Source organism: Notamacropus eugenii, chromosome 3, assembly GCF_028372415.1.
Source record: "Notamacropus eugenii isolate mMacEug1 chromosome 3, mMacEug1.pri_v2, whole genome shotgun sequence".
In the NCBI taxonomy this organism is placed as follows: domain Eukaryota; kingdom Metazoa; phylum Chordata; class Mammalia; order Diprotodontia; family Macropodidae; genus Notamacropus; species Notamacropus eugenii.
The window spans coordinates 425,455,186-425,466,363 of record NC_092874.1 but is presented as its reverse complement, the minus strand read 5'-3'; positions in this window follow the sequence as shown (position 1 = coordinate 425,466,363).

Below are 11,178 nucleotides of genomic sequence, written 5' to 3'. Positions count from 1 at the left end.
GTGAAGTGAAAATCATCAATAAAGTGAACACATGTGATACTGTACACAGCATTCCATGTCTATATACCCTCCCCTCTCTGCTGAAAGTGTGCTTGGCCATCTCTTTCCCAGATCAAGTTTGAGCAGCAGTCTAAGCCGAGTACAACTGCCCTTTGTTGTTCAAGAGTTTTCAGCTCTATCTAACCCTTTGTGACCCGTTGGAGGTTTTCTTGACAGAAATACTGGACTTGTTTGCCATTTCCTTTTCTAGATGAGAAAACTAAAGTAAATGAGGTTAAGGGTCACACAGCTAATAAGTATCTGAGGCTGCAATTTGAACTCAGGAAGATGAGCTTTCCTGACTCCAGACCTGGGTCTCTATCCACTGAGTCAACTAGCTGCCCTAATTGTCCTTTAGGTAATTCACATTTATGGAGTACTTTAAGATTTGCAAGACATTTCATTCAGAATGATTCCATGAGGTAGAATGGGTAGAGGAGGTAAGAGGAAGAAAGAGAGAATTTGGAACTTAAATTACATTTTAAATGAAAAATTTAAAAAAATGATTCCATGAGGTTGGTGGTAGAAGTATTATTATACTCACTTCAGAGAGATCTGTGTGACTTGCCTCTGGTCACATGGACAGTAAGCCCCAGTGTCAGGTTTTGATCCCTGGTTTCCTGAACAAGATCTGAAGCTCATTTGACCAGACATGCTCCAAACCTTGCCTAGCAAAGCGTACATCCGTGGTTGAAGAGTAGGTCTTTCCAAAGCACTTCTTTTGGAGCCTTCAACTCTTTCCGAACTAGAGAAAATGTCACATATATCTGGGGTGAGGAGAAGGGAGGAAACTTTATTCAAAACCTAATTAGTGTTGATCATTTACCAGTTTGGTCTAAAGAAACAAACAATCGGTTTCCCCCTTAACTAAAGTTTTGTCCTAAGAACAAACAGAATGGGGGGGGGGGGAGGTTCCCCCTAACCAAGGGTTTGCTCAGGAACTAACAGAATGTGGTTTACCATACCAAAGGTTTGACTAAGGATCAGTGTCAGACTGTACAGGGCCTATAACATGCTTATGTATTCTCATTAAACCAGAATATCATACATGCATCCAGTCAGAAAATAATTCTGAACTCAGATGTAAATAAACTGAAGGAGACCCTTTATACACTTAGAGCAATCCCAACTCAGGATGCCTGTGTCAACCAAAATTACAGGTTCCACATATGTTAACCATAATATGAGAGGAATTTCTTAATAGGATAGTTTGTAAATATAATAAGATAAGAATAGTGTTAAAGTGTCCATTCAAATTACAGATCCAGGACATCTGTGTTTCTTTTATCATTAACGTGAGAAAATATATATATATCATTACATGTCCGTAAAATACCAGCATAAGAAAAGTCCCATTATTCAAGACAGTGTCCGGTTCAAGGCATCTTGTCCTAGACAGTCACAAACAGATGAATGCTCCTGATCAGCTGCATCCAACCTTGTAGTTGCTGACACAGGAGGGGCATTTTAGGTTCACTCAGAGAACAAAGCAAAGCATGTCTGTTACGTCAGAGCATGTGAGGCATTATGGTAGGTTAAGCTCAGAGTGGGCCAAAAAAATGTCTTTCTCCTGATTGGCTAATCTAGGTTTTAGGCCTTTCTCAGGTGATGGGGCCTCAAAATGGTTCACATTAGCAACCTACAAAATTCTATTCAAACCTTCCAACCCTAAATTCAGTCTAAATTATTTTGCCTTTAATCATAAGTCCCCAAAAGGAGGCAGCTAGGTGGCACAGTGGATAGAGTGCTAGACCTGGAGTCAGGAGGACCTGTATTCAAATGTGGCCCTTAGACACTAATTAACTGTGTGAACTGGGCAAGTTGTTTAAACCCAATTGCCTAAAAAAAGATTTTTTTCCAAAAGCCTTATGGTGTTATTGTTTGTTCTAAAAAGAATTTAAAACATGTATATCACAAAAAATGTGAGATTAAAAGTTAGTTGATATATGTATTATTTTTTAACCAATGAGTAGATCTATTGGACTAACTGTGCTATTTAAGACCACAAAAAAGAAAGTTACTGAAATTTAATATGATGTCCATGTTGATTTATAGTCAAAGCACACACACATGTATTGCATAATCATTTAGAAATAACATTGTAATACCCATGCTGGAAAGCTGCTATTCTGAATTTTAACAGTGTTAGACAGCTGAGTTTTCTTGGTAGGTATGGCTTACTTCCCTATGGCAAACATGGTTTTTCCCCTTCCCAAGATTGTCTCTGCTTCAGATTTTGCCCTTCTCCTCTTGCAAGTCCAAATACAGACTCAGAGGCGTCACTGAGGATCAACATTACCCAGCTCTTGGGGGCTGGTGTTGTAACTAAGTATGGGACTGACCTCTAAATACCTCTCAGAGCTGTTGCCCATGAGTAATTACTATTCTTTCTCAATATAGTCGGTGCTTTGCTACTCAAAGGTCATCATCTCTAGTTAATGTGTATCAGCAACTACCATGTCTGCTTACCATCAGAAGGATCTTTTACAATTTGTAAAATGAATGATAAAATTTCCAGGAATTGAAAGAACATAAATTCAAATTTGAAAAAAAAAAAATAGGCTGCTAAATACAATATACTTGCAACATTTTGGATTAGTTGAATTGTTTTCTTTATACTATTGCATAAAGATAGCTAATGATGGGAGGCACATAGCACAGAAAAATTTGTGGACATGACTACATTAATCCAGAATACTCCTGGATCAATAGGGTTCAGTGATCACTTCAAGGGATTTTCCCACAATACCCATAACATAATTCTGGCTTACTCTGCAGGGTTACCTCTCTGAGGCATCCCTGCTCTCAAATTCTTTGAATTGAGGAAATATCTAACATATAAAGTAAGCCAGCTCTATAATTCCACTGCTAATGGTATTATCCTAAACTGTTTTATAAAATGAATAAAAATCCTCTGGTAGAATATTAGTATAAAACACCATATGTAATCCAGTAAATAAACAAATTCCTATAAAAACTGAATTATCTTGGTATTAAATATTGTAATAGAACTTTAATATCTGACATTAAAGATGTATTTAATATATCTGCATCACATCTTTATAGGTATGGACATGTACATTTGCATGTATGTAGCGATTTATAAACTAGAAATCTATACACATATAACTTCTTTTTAAGCAGCCTAGTGGAGAGAGTGTTAGACTGATCCTGATTTACTAGTTTGGACCTCTGATTCTCTTTCCTCATTGGTAAAAAGGAGACAATAAAGCCCATGGCACCTAGTCCATAGGGATGTTGTGAGGCTTATGTGAGAAAATGTTTTGTAAAGCACTTTGCCAAACCGAAACCACTCTACTGTATGTATCCGTTATTATTATTATTCATCTCCTCACCTTTTTTTGATGGACTTCAGATAAAAACAGCCCTGGGACAAGTTAGCATCCTGCTAGTATTATTTTATACAAAATAACTACCATTTTGCAATCGACTAAAAGTGTTATCCTTAAAGCTCTTCTCCGGTGGGCTTACTGAGATCATCTTAGGGCCAATTCTGGGGAGCCAATAGGATGATGGAATAATATGTGTCTCATGCTTTTTTTTTTCTTTTTTTGGTACATGATTCTTATTTCTTCTTCAGGGTCTCTATATTCTGAAAGCTATTCTTTCCACATAGCTTGGACATTATGAGTATTTGTTATGATGATTTATATTATTTTTCTTACATATTTTTGAATCAATGTCATGCCTGGACAATTATGGACAACAGTTCTGTCTGTGATAATGGTCTGGTTTAGTAATGTTTATACGTTGGACTCTCAAGGATGTCTTCATCAAATTTGCAGATAACACAAAGTTGGGAGGTATAACTAACATACTGGGTACCAAAGCCAGGATCTGAAAAGTTTTCAATAGTTTAGAACATTGCGCAGAACCTAATAATATAAAATTTGATAGGGATAAATCTAAAGTTTTTTACTTGGGTTCAAAAAATCAATTCTGCAGTATGGTAGGGGGGATACAGACAAATGTTTATGTGGAAAAGATCACAAACTTGTAGTTTTTCATAAGTTCAATATGAGTCATTAGTGTGATATGGCAGCCAACAAAGAGAATCTGACTTTGGGCTACATTAAGATAGGCACAGTTTTCAGAAATAAGGAGGTGAGCATCATGCTTTACTTTACCCAGGTAAGACCATATCTGGATATCTTGTTCTAGGAAGGTCATCATGTGGTTGAAAGAGCACTAGACTTGAAGTTTGAATACTATCTCAGACACTGTGTGACCCTGGACAAGTCACTTAACCCTTCTCATCTTCAGTTTCCTCATCTGTTAAATATTCATTACCAATTCTCCAGCCTTCCCCTCACCAATTGCCCCCACCCTTACTCCCCTCAAATCAATTCTGCCATTATTACTGGATAGAATTTGTCAATCTACTCCCATAACTCTCGCATCCCCGATCTCTATCCTAATAACTTTCCAACCAAAAGGTCAGCACTCCTCTTAAGGTGTGGTCTCCTCCTATTTGAATGTAAGCTCCTTCAGGGCAGGAACTATCTTTGGTTTTTGTATTTATATCTCCTGTTGTTGTTGTTTAGTTGTTTTCAGTTGTGTTGGACTCTTCATGACCCCATTTAGGGGGTTTTCTTGGCAAAGATACTGGAGCTGTTTGCTATTTCCTTCTCCAGTTCCTTTTTCAGATGAGGAAACTAAGGCAAACAGGGTTAAGAGAATTTCCTAGGGTCACATAGGTAAGAGTCTGAAACCAGATTTGTGTCTCTAGTATTTGACTTTTTTTGGGGTGGGGGGAATCAAGTGACTTGCCCAGGGTCACACAGCTAGTATCTGAGGCTGGATTTGAACTCTTGATTTCAGGGTAGTGCTTGACATTTGTGCAGGTTTAATAAACGCTTTTTTTATTCATTCATTCATTCCTACAATATATGTAAAGGACACCTGATGGCTACCTCCTAGTGCTTAAAAGTACATCAAATGAATCAAAGAGGCTTTGTTCTGTTTGGCTCCACAGGACTGGACCACATGTACTGGAGGAAACTTGAAAGACACAAAATTAGGCTTGAAGTCAGGAAAAGCTTCCTAATAATTAGAATTATCCCCAAGTGGAATGCCTTAGGACAATAGTGCCTTAGGACAATATTCAGCAGTCAATACACATTCATCGAGCAGTCTTTTAGGTGTGGTGCTAAGCACTGGTAATACAGATAAGAAACAGAAAAATAACCCCTGTCCTCAAGCAGCTTAATTTGTTGTGGTTCACTCTTTGTGTCTGACTCTTTGTGACCCCGTTTGGGGTTTTCTTGGCAGAGATACTGGAGTGGATTTGCCATTTCCTTCTTCAGCTCATTTTACAGATGAGGCAACCAAGGCAAACAGGGTGAAGTGACTTGCCTAGCTAGGAGGGTCTGAAGTCACACTTGAAATCATGACTTCATGCCGTATACTCTATCCACCTAGCTGTCCTTACAGTCTAATGGGGGAAGACAATACGCAAAAAGAAGCTGAAAGGGGGCAGAGAGGCTTTAGGAGGAGGGTTTGTTGGTTTGTTTTGCTCCAATCAGAGGGAACAGGCATCTGAGGAGACTTGGGTAATATTTGTTATCAAAGCGGAAATTTCATGATGATGAGATTTCTGGTGATAAACTTATTCTGGGGGAAAGTGTGGTGTTCATAAGTGAAAATCAAGCTGAGCAGCTGGTGGGACAGGAATCTGCTATGTACCATATATATTTTAGCTATCATTATTATTACATTAAAAAAACAGAGAATATCCAGAATCATGCCATCAGAATGAGGAAGGACTTCTAATCCATGTTATATGGAATGGCCTGCCTTCGGAGGAAGTGAGCTCCCCCTTCACTGGAAGTCTTCCAGTTGACCACTTGCTGGTCATGGGAATTCAGTTTTCGTCATGAGTTGGACGGGATAACTTCTGAGATTCCATTTAACTCAGAAAGTGTGACTAGGATGGTATGAAAGGATTTTGGTCTACAGTACATCAGCAGAAGAAACATCCACTTCATAAAATCACTGATCCATCAGAAGTATCAAAGTAAGATGTGCTCATTAAAACCAACTATTGATTCTCAGGCCCTGCATTTCCCAGTCTCAGTGGAATCACTACTTAGCTATCTATTCCTCTTGGCAGGATTTCACAGAGGTTCAGAGGGATTATTAACTCCTGCCCCACAGGAACTTCAGAAGTCAGATAATGTTACCATGTTGGTTCTGTTTGCATAATCTGTTACAAAGCAGCTGCTTTCACATACATTTTCTTAGTGGACCCTTACAATAGTCCTCTAGGTTACGTAGAGTGATGCACATCAGAGAGGTCAGACAGCTTACCCAGGATAAGGGAGTGGTGGAAGCCAAACATGAACCCAGTGTTCTGATTCAGAGTTCAGATTCTTTCTGTACATTGCTTTAGTGAAGAGATACCTGAGGCAAATGTGGTTGATTTGGTATGGGAACCCTGGGAATGGCTAATTTAGGACCATTCTTTTGGGTGGTTGAAATAGAGACTGAGAGCGTGGGATCTGAGGAGGCAGAGGAAGTTAGGATGCAAGGGGGTCATGATTTAGGATGGAGAAGACAATTGTGAGCCAAGGATTGAAACTTATTGGGGAAGGAGAGTGAGTGACCTGGAAATCCACAGATAAAAGTAAAATGAATGACGGTGGCAGGGAAGAAGGGTCTCACTGAGAAGCAAGAAAAATCCAACTCTTCCACCTGTCCCTATGGGTCAAGAAAGAGGAGCGAAAGGGCAGCTAGCCAGCTTTGGAGAAAATTCCAGGTGTTACAGTGTCTTCCAAAGAAGGCTAGGTTTCAGAAAGAGCCAGAAGGTAGAAGAGACATGAGAAGAAGAAGACTGGGATGAAGAAAAATTGGCTTCAAAATGGAGTTTTTCAAAGGACACAGAGGAAAGTGGACAGTAGAAAAGTGACAGGAACCAGAGTCAAGTAAAGGAAGAGGCTAGGCAGTCCAGGGCCCGCTAAGGGAGCTACTGGTCCAGCACTCCAGCAGGGAGAAGTGACTGCTTATTGATATCCTTTCCATTTCATTCCCTCTTGTATTAAGCTACCTTTGTCCCCAAGCTCTTCTTATAGATCTTTCTGGCATCCCCGATTCTTTACTCCATTATTAAGTCCTGACACTCTGTGACTACTGATACTGATACTGATCCTCTGGCCTACTTCTGTGCTACTTTCTAGTTACTAACACCACCCTGTGCCTACAAAGTTCATTCCATAAGTGAAAACATGAAGCTTTCCATTTTGCTACATACCTCAAAATACACATTAGACAAGGGGAAGTAGGATAGCAAATAATATAGTAAAATGAGATGTGCTTGAGAGTCAGGGTGATGTGGATAGAGTCAACCTGGGAGTTTAGCAAGATCTGGGTCAAACCCCACCTTTGACATATACCACCTGGGTACCACTGAGCAATTGAATCTCTCAGTGCCTTAGGCACCTCTCTAAGATGATAATTCAGAGAAGGTGCTGATCTGTACTGACAGACTAGAACAAGTGTGCAGCCTTGTAGTACTGACTAAACTCCACGTTTTAGAACTCAATGTCTTTCCCCTGTAATCCTACCCTCTTCCAAAACTTCCCTGTTGTGTTCTAGAGCAACCACTGGGCATCCTCTTAGTCCTTCAGAGTCCCAACCTCAGAATCATCCTGGACTCCTCACTATCTATCACCCCCTGCATCCAATCTCTCACCACGGCCTGTCAATTTCACCTCTTCAACATGTCTCTGATTCTTCCTTCTCTCCTCTGACACTGCCCCCATACCCTAGTGCAGACCCTCCTCACTTTGCATTCAGACTATTGCAATAGCCTGCTGGTGGGTCTGCCTGCCTCCACTCTGTCCTGACTCCAATCTAGCATCCAATCAGCCTCCCAAGGGATCTTCCTAAATTTCAGGCACAGTCATGTCACATCCATACTCAATAAACTCCAGTGGCTCACTATCATCTCCAGGATCACATGCAAAATCTTCTAGCATTCAAAGACCTTCCTCATCTCACTCCTTCGTACATTTCCTTTCTTCTTACGTTTTATACCCCATCACATTCTCTGTTCCACTGACACTGACCTCCTGGCTGTTCTACAAACAAAACACTCAGCCCAGAACTTTACTTTTGCCTCCTGGCTTCCCTTCATTCCTTCAAGTCTCAGCTAAAATCCCCCCTTTTATAGCAAGCCTTTCCCAATCCCTCTAGTGTCTTCCCTCTATGTCCTATTTATCCTGTATATAGTGTGTATGCATTTGTCCATTTGTTGTCTCCCTGGTTTGATTGTGAGCCTTGTTTTATATCTCCAGTGCTCAGTACAGTGCCTGGCACATAGTTGATACAATAAATTAGTTTTAGGTTTTTAACTAAGTTTTAGGTTCCCCCTGGAAATGAAATGAATTTTGGGTTATTGGACCCTTCAACTCTCAGTGAGATTCATTTCTTCCTCTCACTATATACTGCATTCCCCTCTCTTACAGTATTTACTCTTAAGTGTTTGGGGCCCTTGTCCAAAACAACTCTAATTTTTCCCCAAACTCTCTCCCCTTTTCCCTATTACCATCCAGGGTACCATCATCCTAGTCACCCAAGCTCCCAGTCTGGGTCACACTCACTTCCCATATCTAATCAAATGCCTGCTCCTGTTGATATTATTTTTTCTAACATCCCTTGTCTATGTTGCCTTTTCTTGTCTGAACATCGTCACAATCACTTCATGCCTAGACTATTGTGATAATTTTCTGTTGGTCTCCTTTCATTACAGCTTTCAGCTATTCTATCTATCCTCCACTCAGCTACTGAAGTGGCTTAACTAAAGCATAATTCTGATCATGTCAGTAAACTCCAATGGCCCCATTATTTCCAAGATCAAACAGAAACTCATTTTTTTGACTCTTAAAGCCTTTTATAACCTGGTCCCTTCCTACTTTTCTAGTCTTTTTATACCTTACTCCTCACTCTGCAATCCAGGGACATGGCCATCTCCCATGCCTGAAAAGCTCCCAAGTTCACCTCCAACTTTCTCTGTCCTCTGAGGTCTCATCTAAAATCCCATCTTCTGCAAGAAGCCACAGAGAATTTGGGGTCTCCTAGGGCAGGAGTATGTTGGATTGAGCTCAAACTGACTCATGAAAGCTAACGGTTCAGTATGAGCATTTACAACCCCAGAAAAATACTATCAATCAGTCTGATTTATTGCTTTGTTAATTGTCTAGATTGAAGAAAGTGGTGGACAGAAAGTTAATGTTGAAGAGTGATTTTTAAAGAACGTTTACCAGAATGCCACTGCCCCAGCTCATCCTCTGGTGTTGGGTACAGAATATAACTTCTATAGATGAGGGTATGACTGACAGTAGCTAATCTTTATTATGGAATAGGATCAGGCAAGTGGTCAATAGCACTCCCTGGGATAAGTGATGCTGTTGGAACATTAATGTGCAGAGAAACTCTTGAGAACAAGGATTTAAAATAGCATTATTTGTTATGCAAACGAAGAAACGGGCCATACTATTGTATGATATGTTCAGGGCCTCCTACCTTTCCAAATTTTCAGTGAAAATATGAACTATGAAAAACCATAATGTTATAGACCAGTAATTTCAAAGTCAAATAGAAACAAGGTCCACTAAACCATAAAAAAAAGGATCTCCAAAGGCAATGTATTGACTTAGAAAACACTACTCCTTTTTCTTTAATTAATGAACACATTAAAATCAGATGGAAACTAGCTGTAACTAACATATGAACATTATTATTGTAAATATGACTGTTTTCAATATTTCTGTATATGTATGTGTATTATTATATATGTATACATATAAAGGAATTATAAAAAGTATACAATTTTTGTGTTTTAATATCAAATATTCAAAATCATTATAAAATTTATCATTACAAGAAGATTAAAAATTAATTTAATAGTTTTCTGGAAACTTGGCATCTTTTGCCAGAAATTATTTTATCAATAGCAGTATAATAAGTTTTTGTGATAAGTTTTCAGTATGGATGATAAATGTTCATTTGCTAATGTCACTATATGTGATAGTCTTTAGGAATGAAAATAACTGCGCACATAGATATGTCCTGCCAAACTTTGCTAAGATTCTTGTAGCAGACATACCCATGTCAACAAAATGTCTTGGCCAGTAAGAGTAAAAATCTGGAACACTAACTTCATTACAGTGCTGTGTTCCATTGAATTTTAACAAGTTCCAGTTGAATGTTACTTTTTGCTTTTTCAACATCAAAAGAAAATGGAGTACTGAATTGTAAATAAAGTTTTTATTTTTTAATTTTTTAACAATTAAAAATTTATTTTTAACATTCTTTTTTTTAAATTTTGAGTTCCAAATTTTCTCCCTCCCTCTCTTCCCTCACCCACTCTAGCTATATATCAGTTATACATGTGAAGTCATACAAAACCTTTTTCCATGTTTGTCATGTTGCAAGAAACATGGGATGGGGGGAAGTATGTTTCAATCTGTACTCAGAATAAATTAGTCCTTTCTCTGGAGGTAGATGGCAGCTTCCATCACTGGATCTTTTAGAATTGTGTTGGATCATTGTCTTAATTAGAGTGGCTAACTTTTTCACAGTTGATCATCCTTAGAAATATTACTGTGCAGGATGATCTAGTCCTACTCATTTCACTTTGCACAAACTCATATGGTTTCCCTAGGTTTTTCCAGGTTTTTTCATTGCTACATAGTAGTATTCCATCATAATCATATACTGAAACTTGTTGGGCTATTCCTCGATGAATAGACCTCCCCTGGATTTCCAGTTCTTTGCCACCAATAAAAAAAGAGTTGCTATAAATATTTTTGAACAAAAAGGTCCTTTCCCCTTTTTTAATCTCTTTAGGATACAAACCTAGTAGTGGTTTTGCTGTGTCCAAGGATATTTCTTTTTAAATAAAAGAACTGGCTGTTAATCATTTGACTAACTATCAGTTGGGGAATGGCTCTTATTTTTATAATTCGGCTCAGTTCCCTATGTTTGAGAAATGAGAACTTTGTCATAGAAACTTGCTGTACATTTCTTCCACTTTCCTGTTTTCCTTCTAATGTGGGCTGCATTGGTTTTGTTTGTGCAAAAACTTTAATTTCGTGTCATTAAGGTCATTCCTTTTGC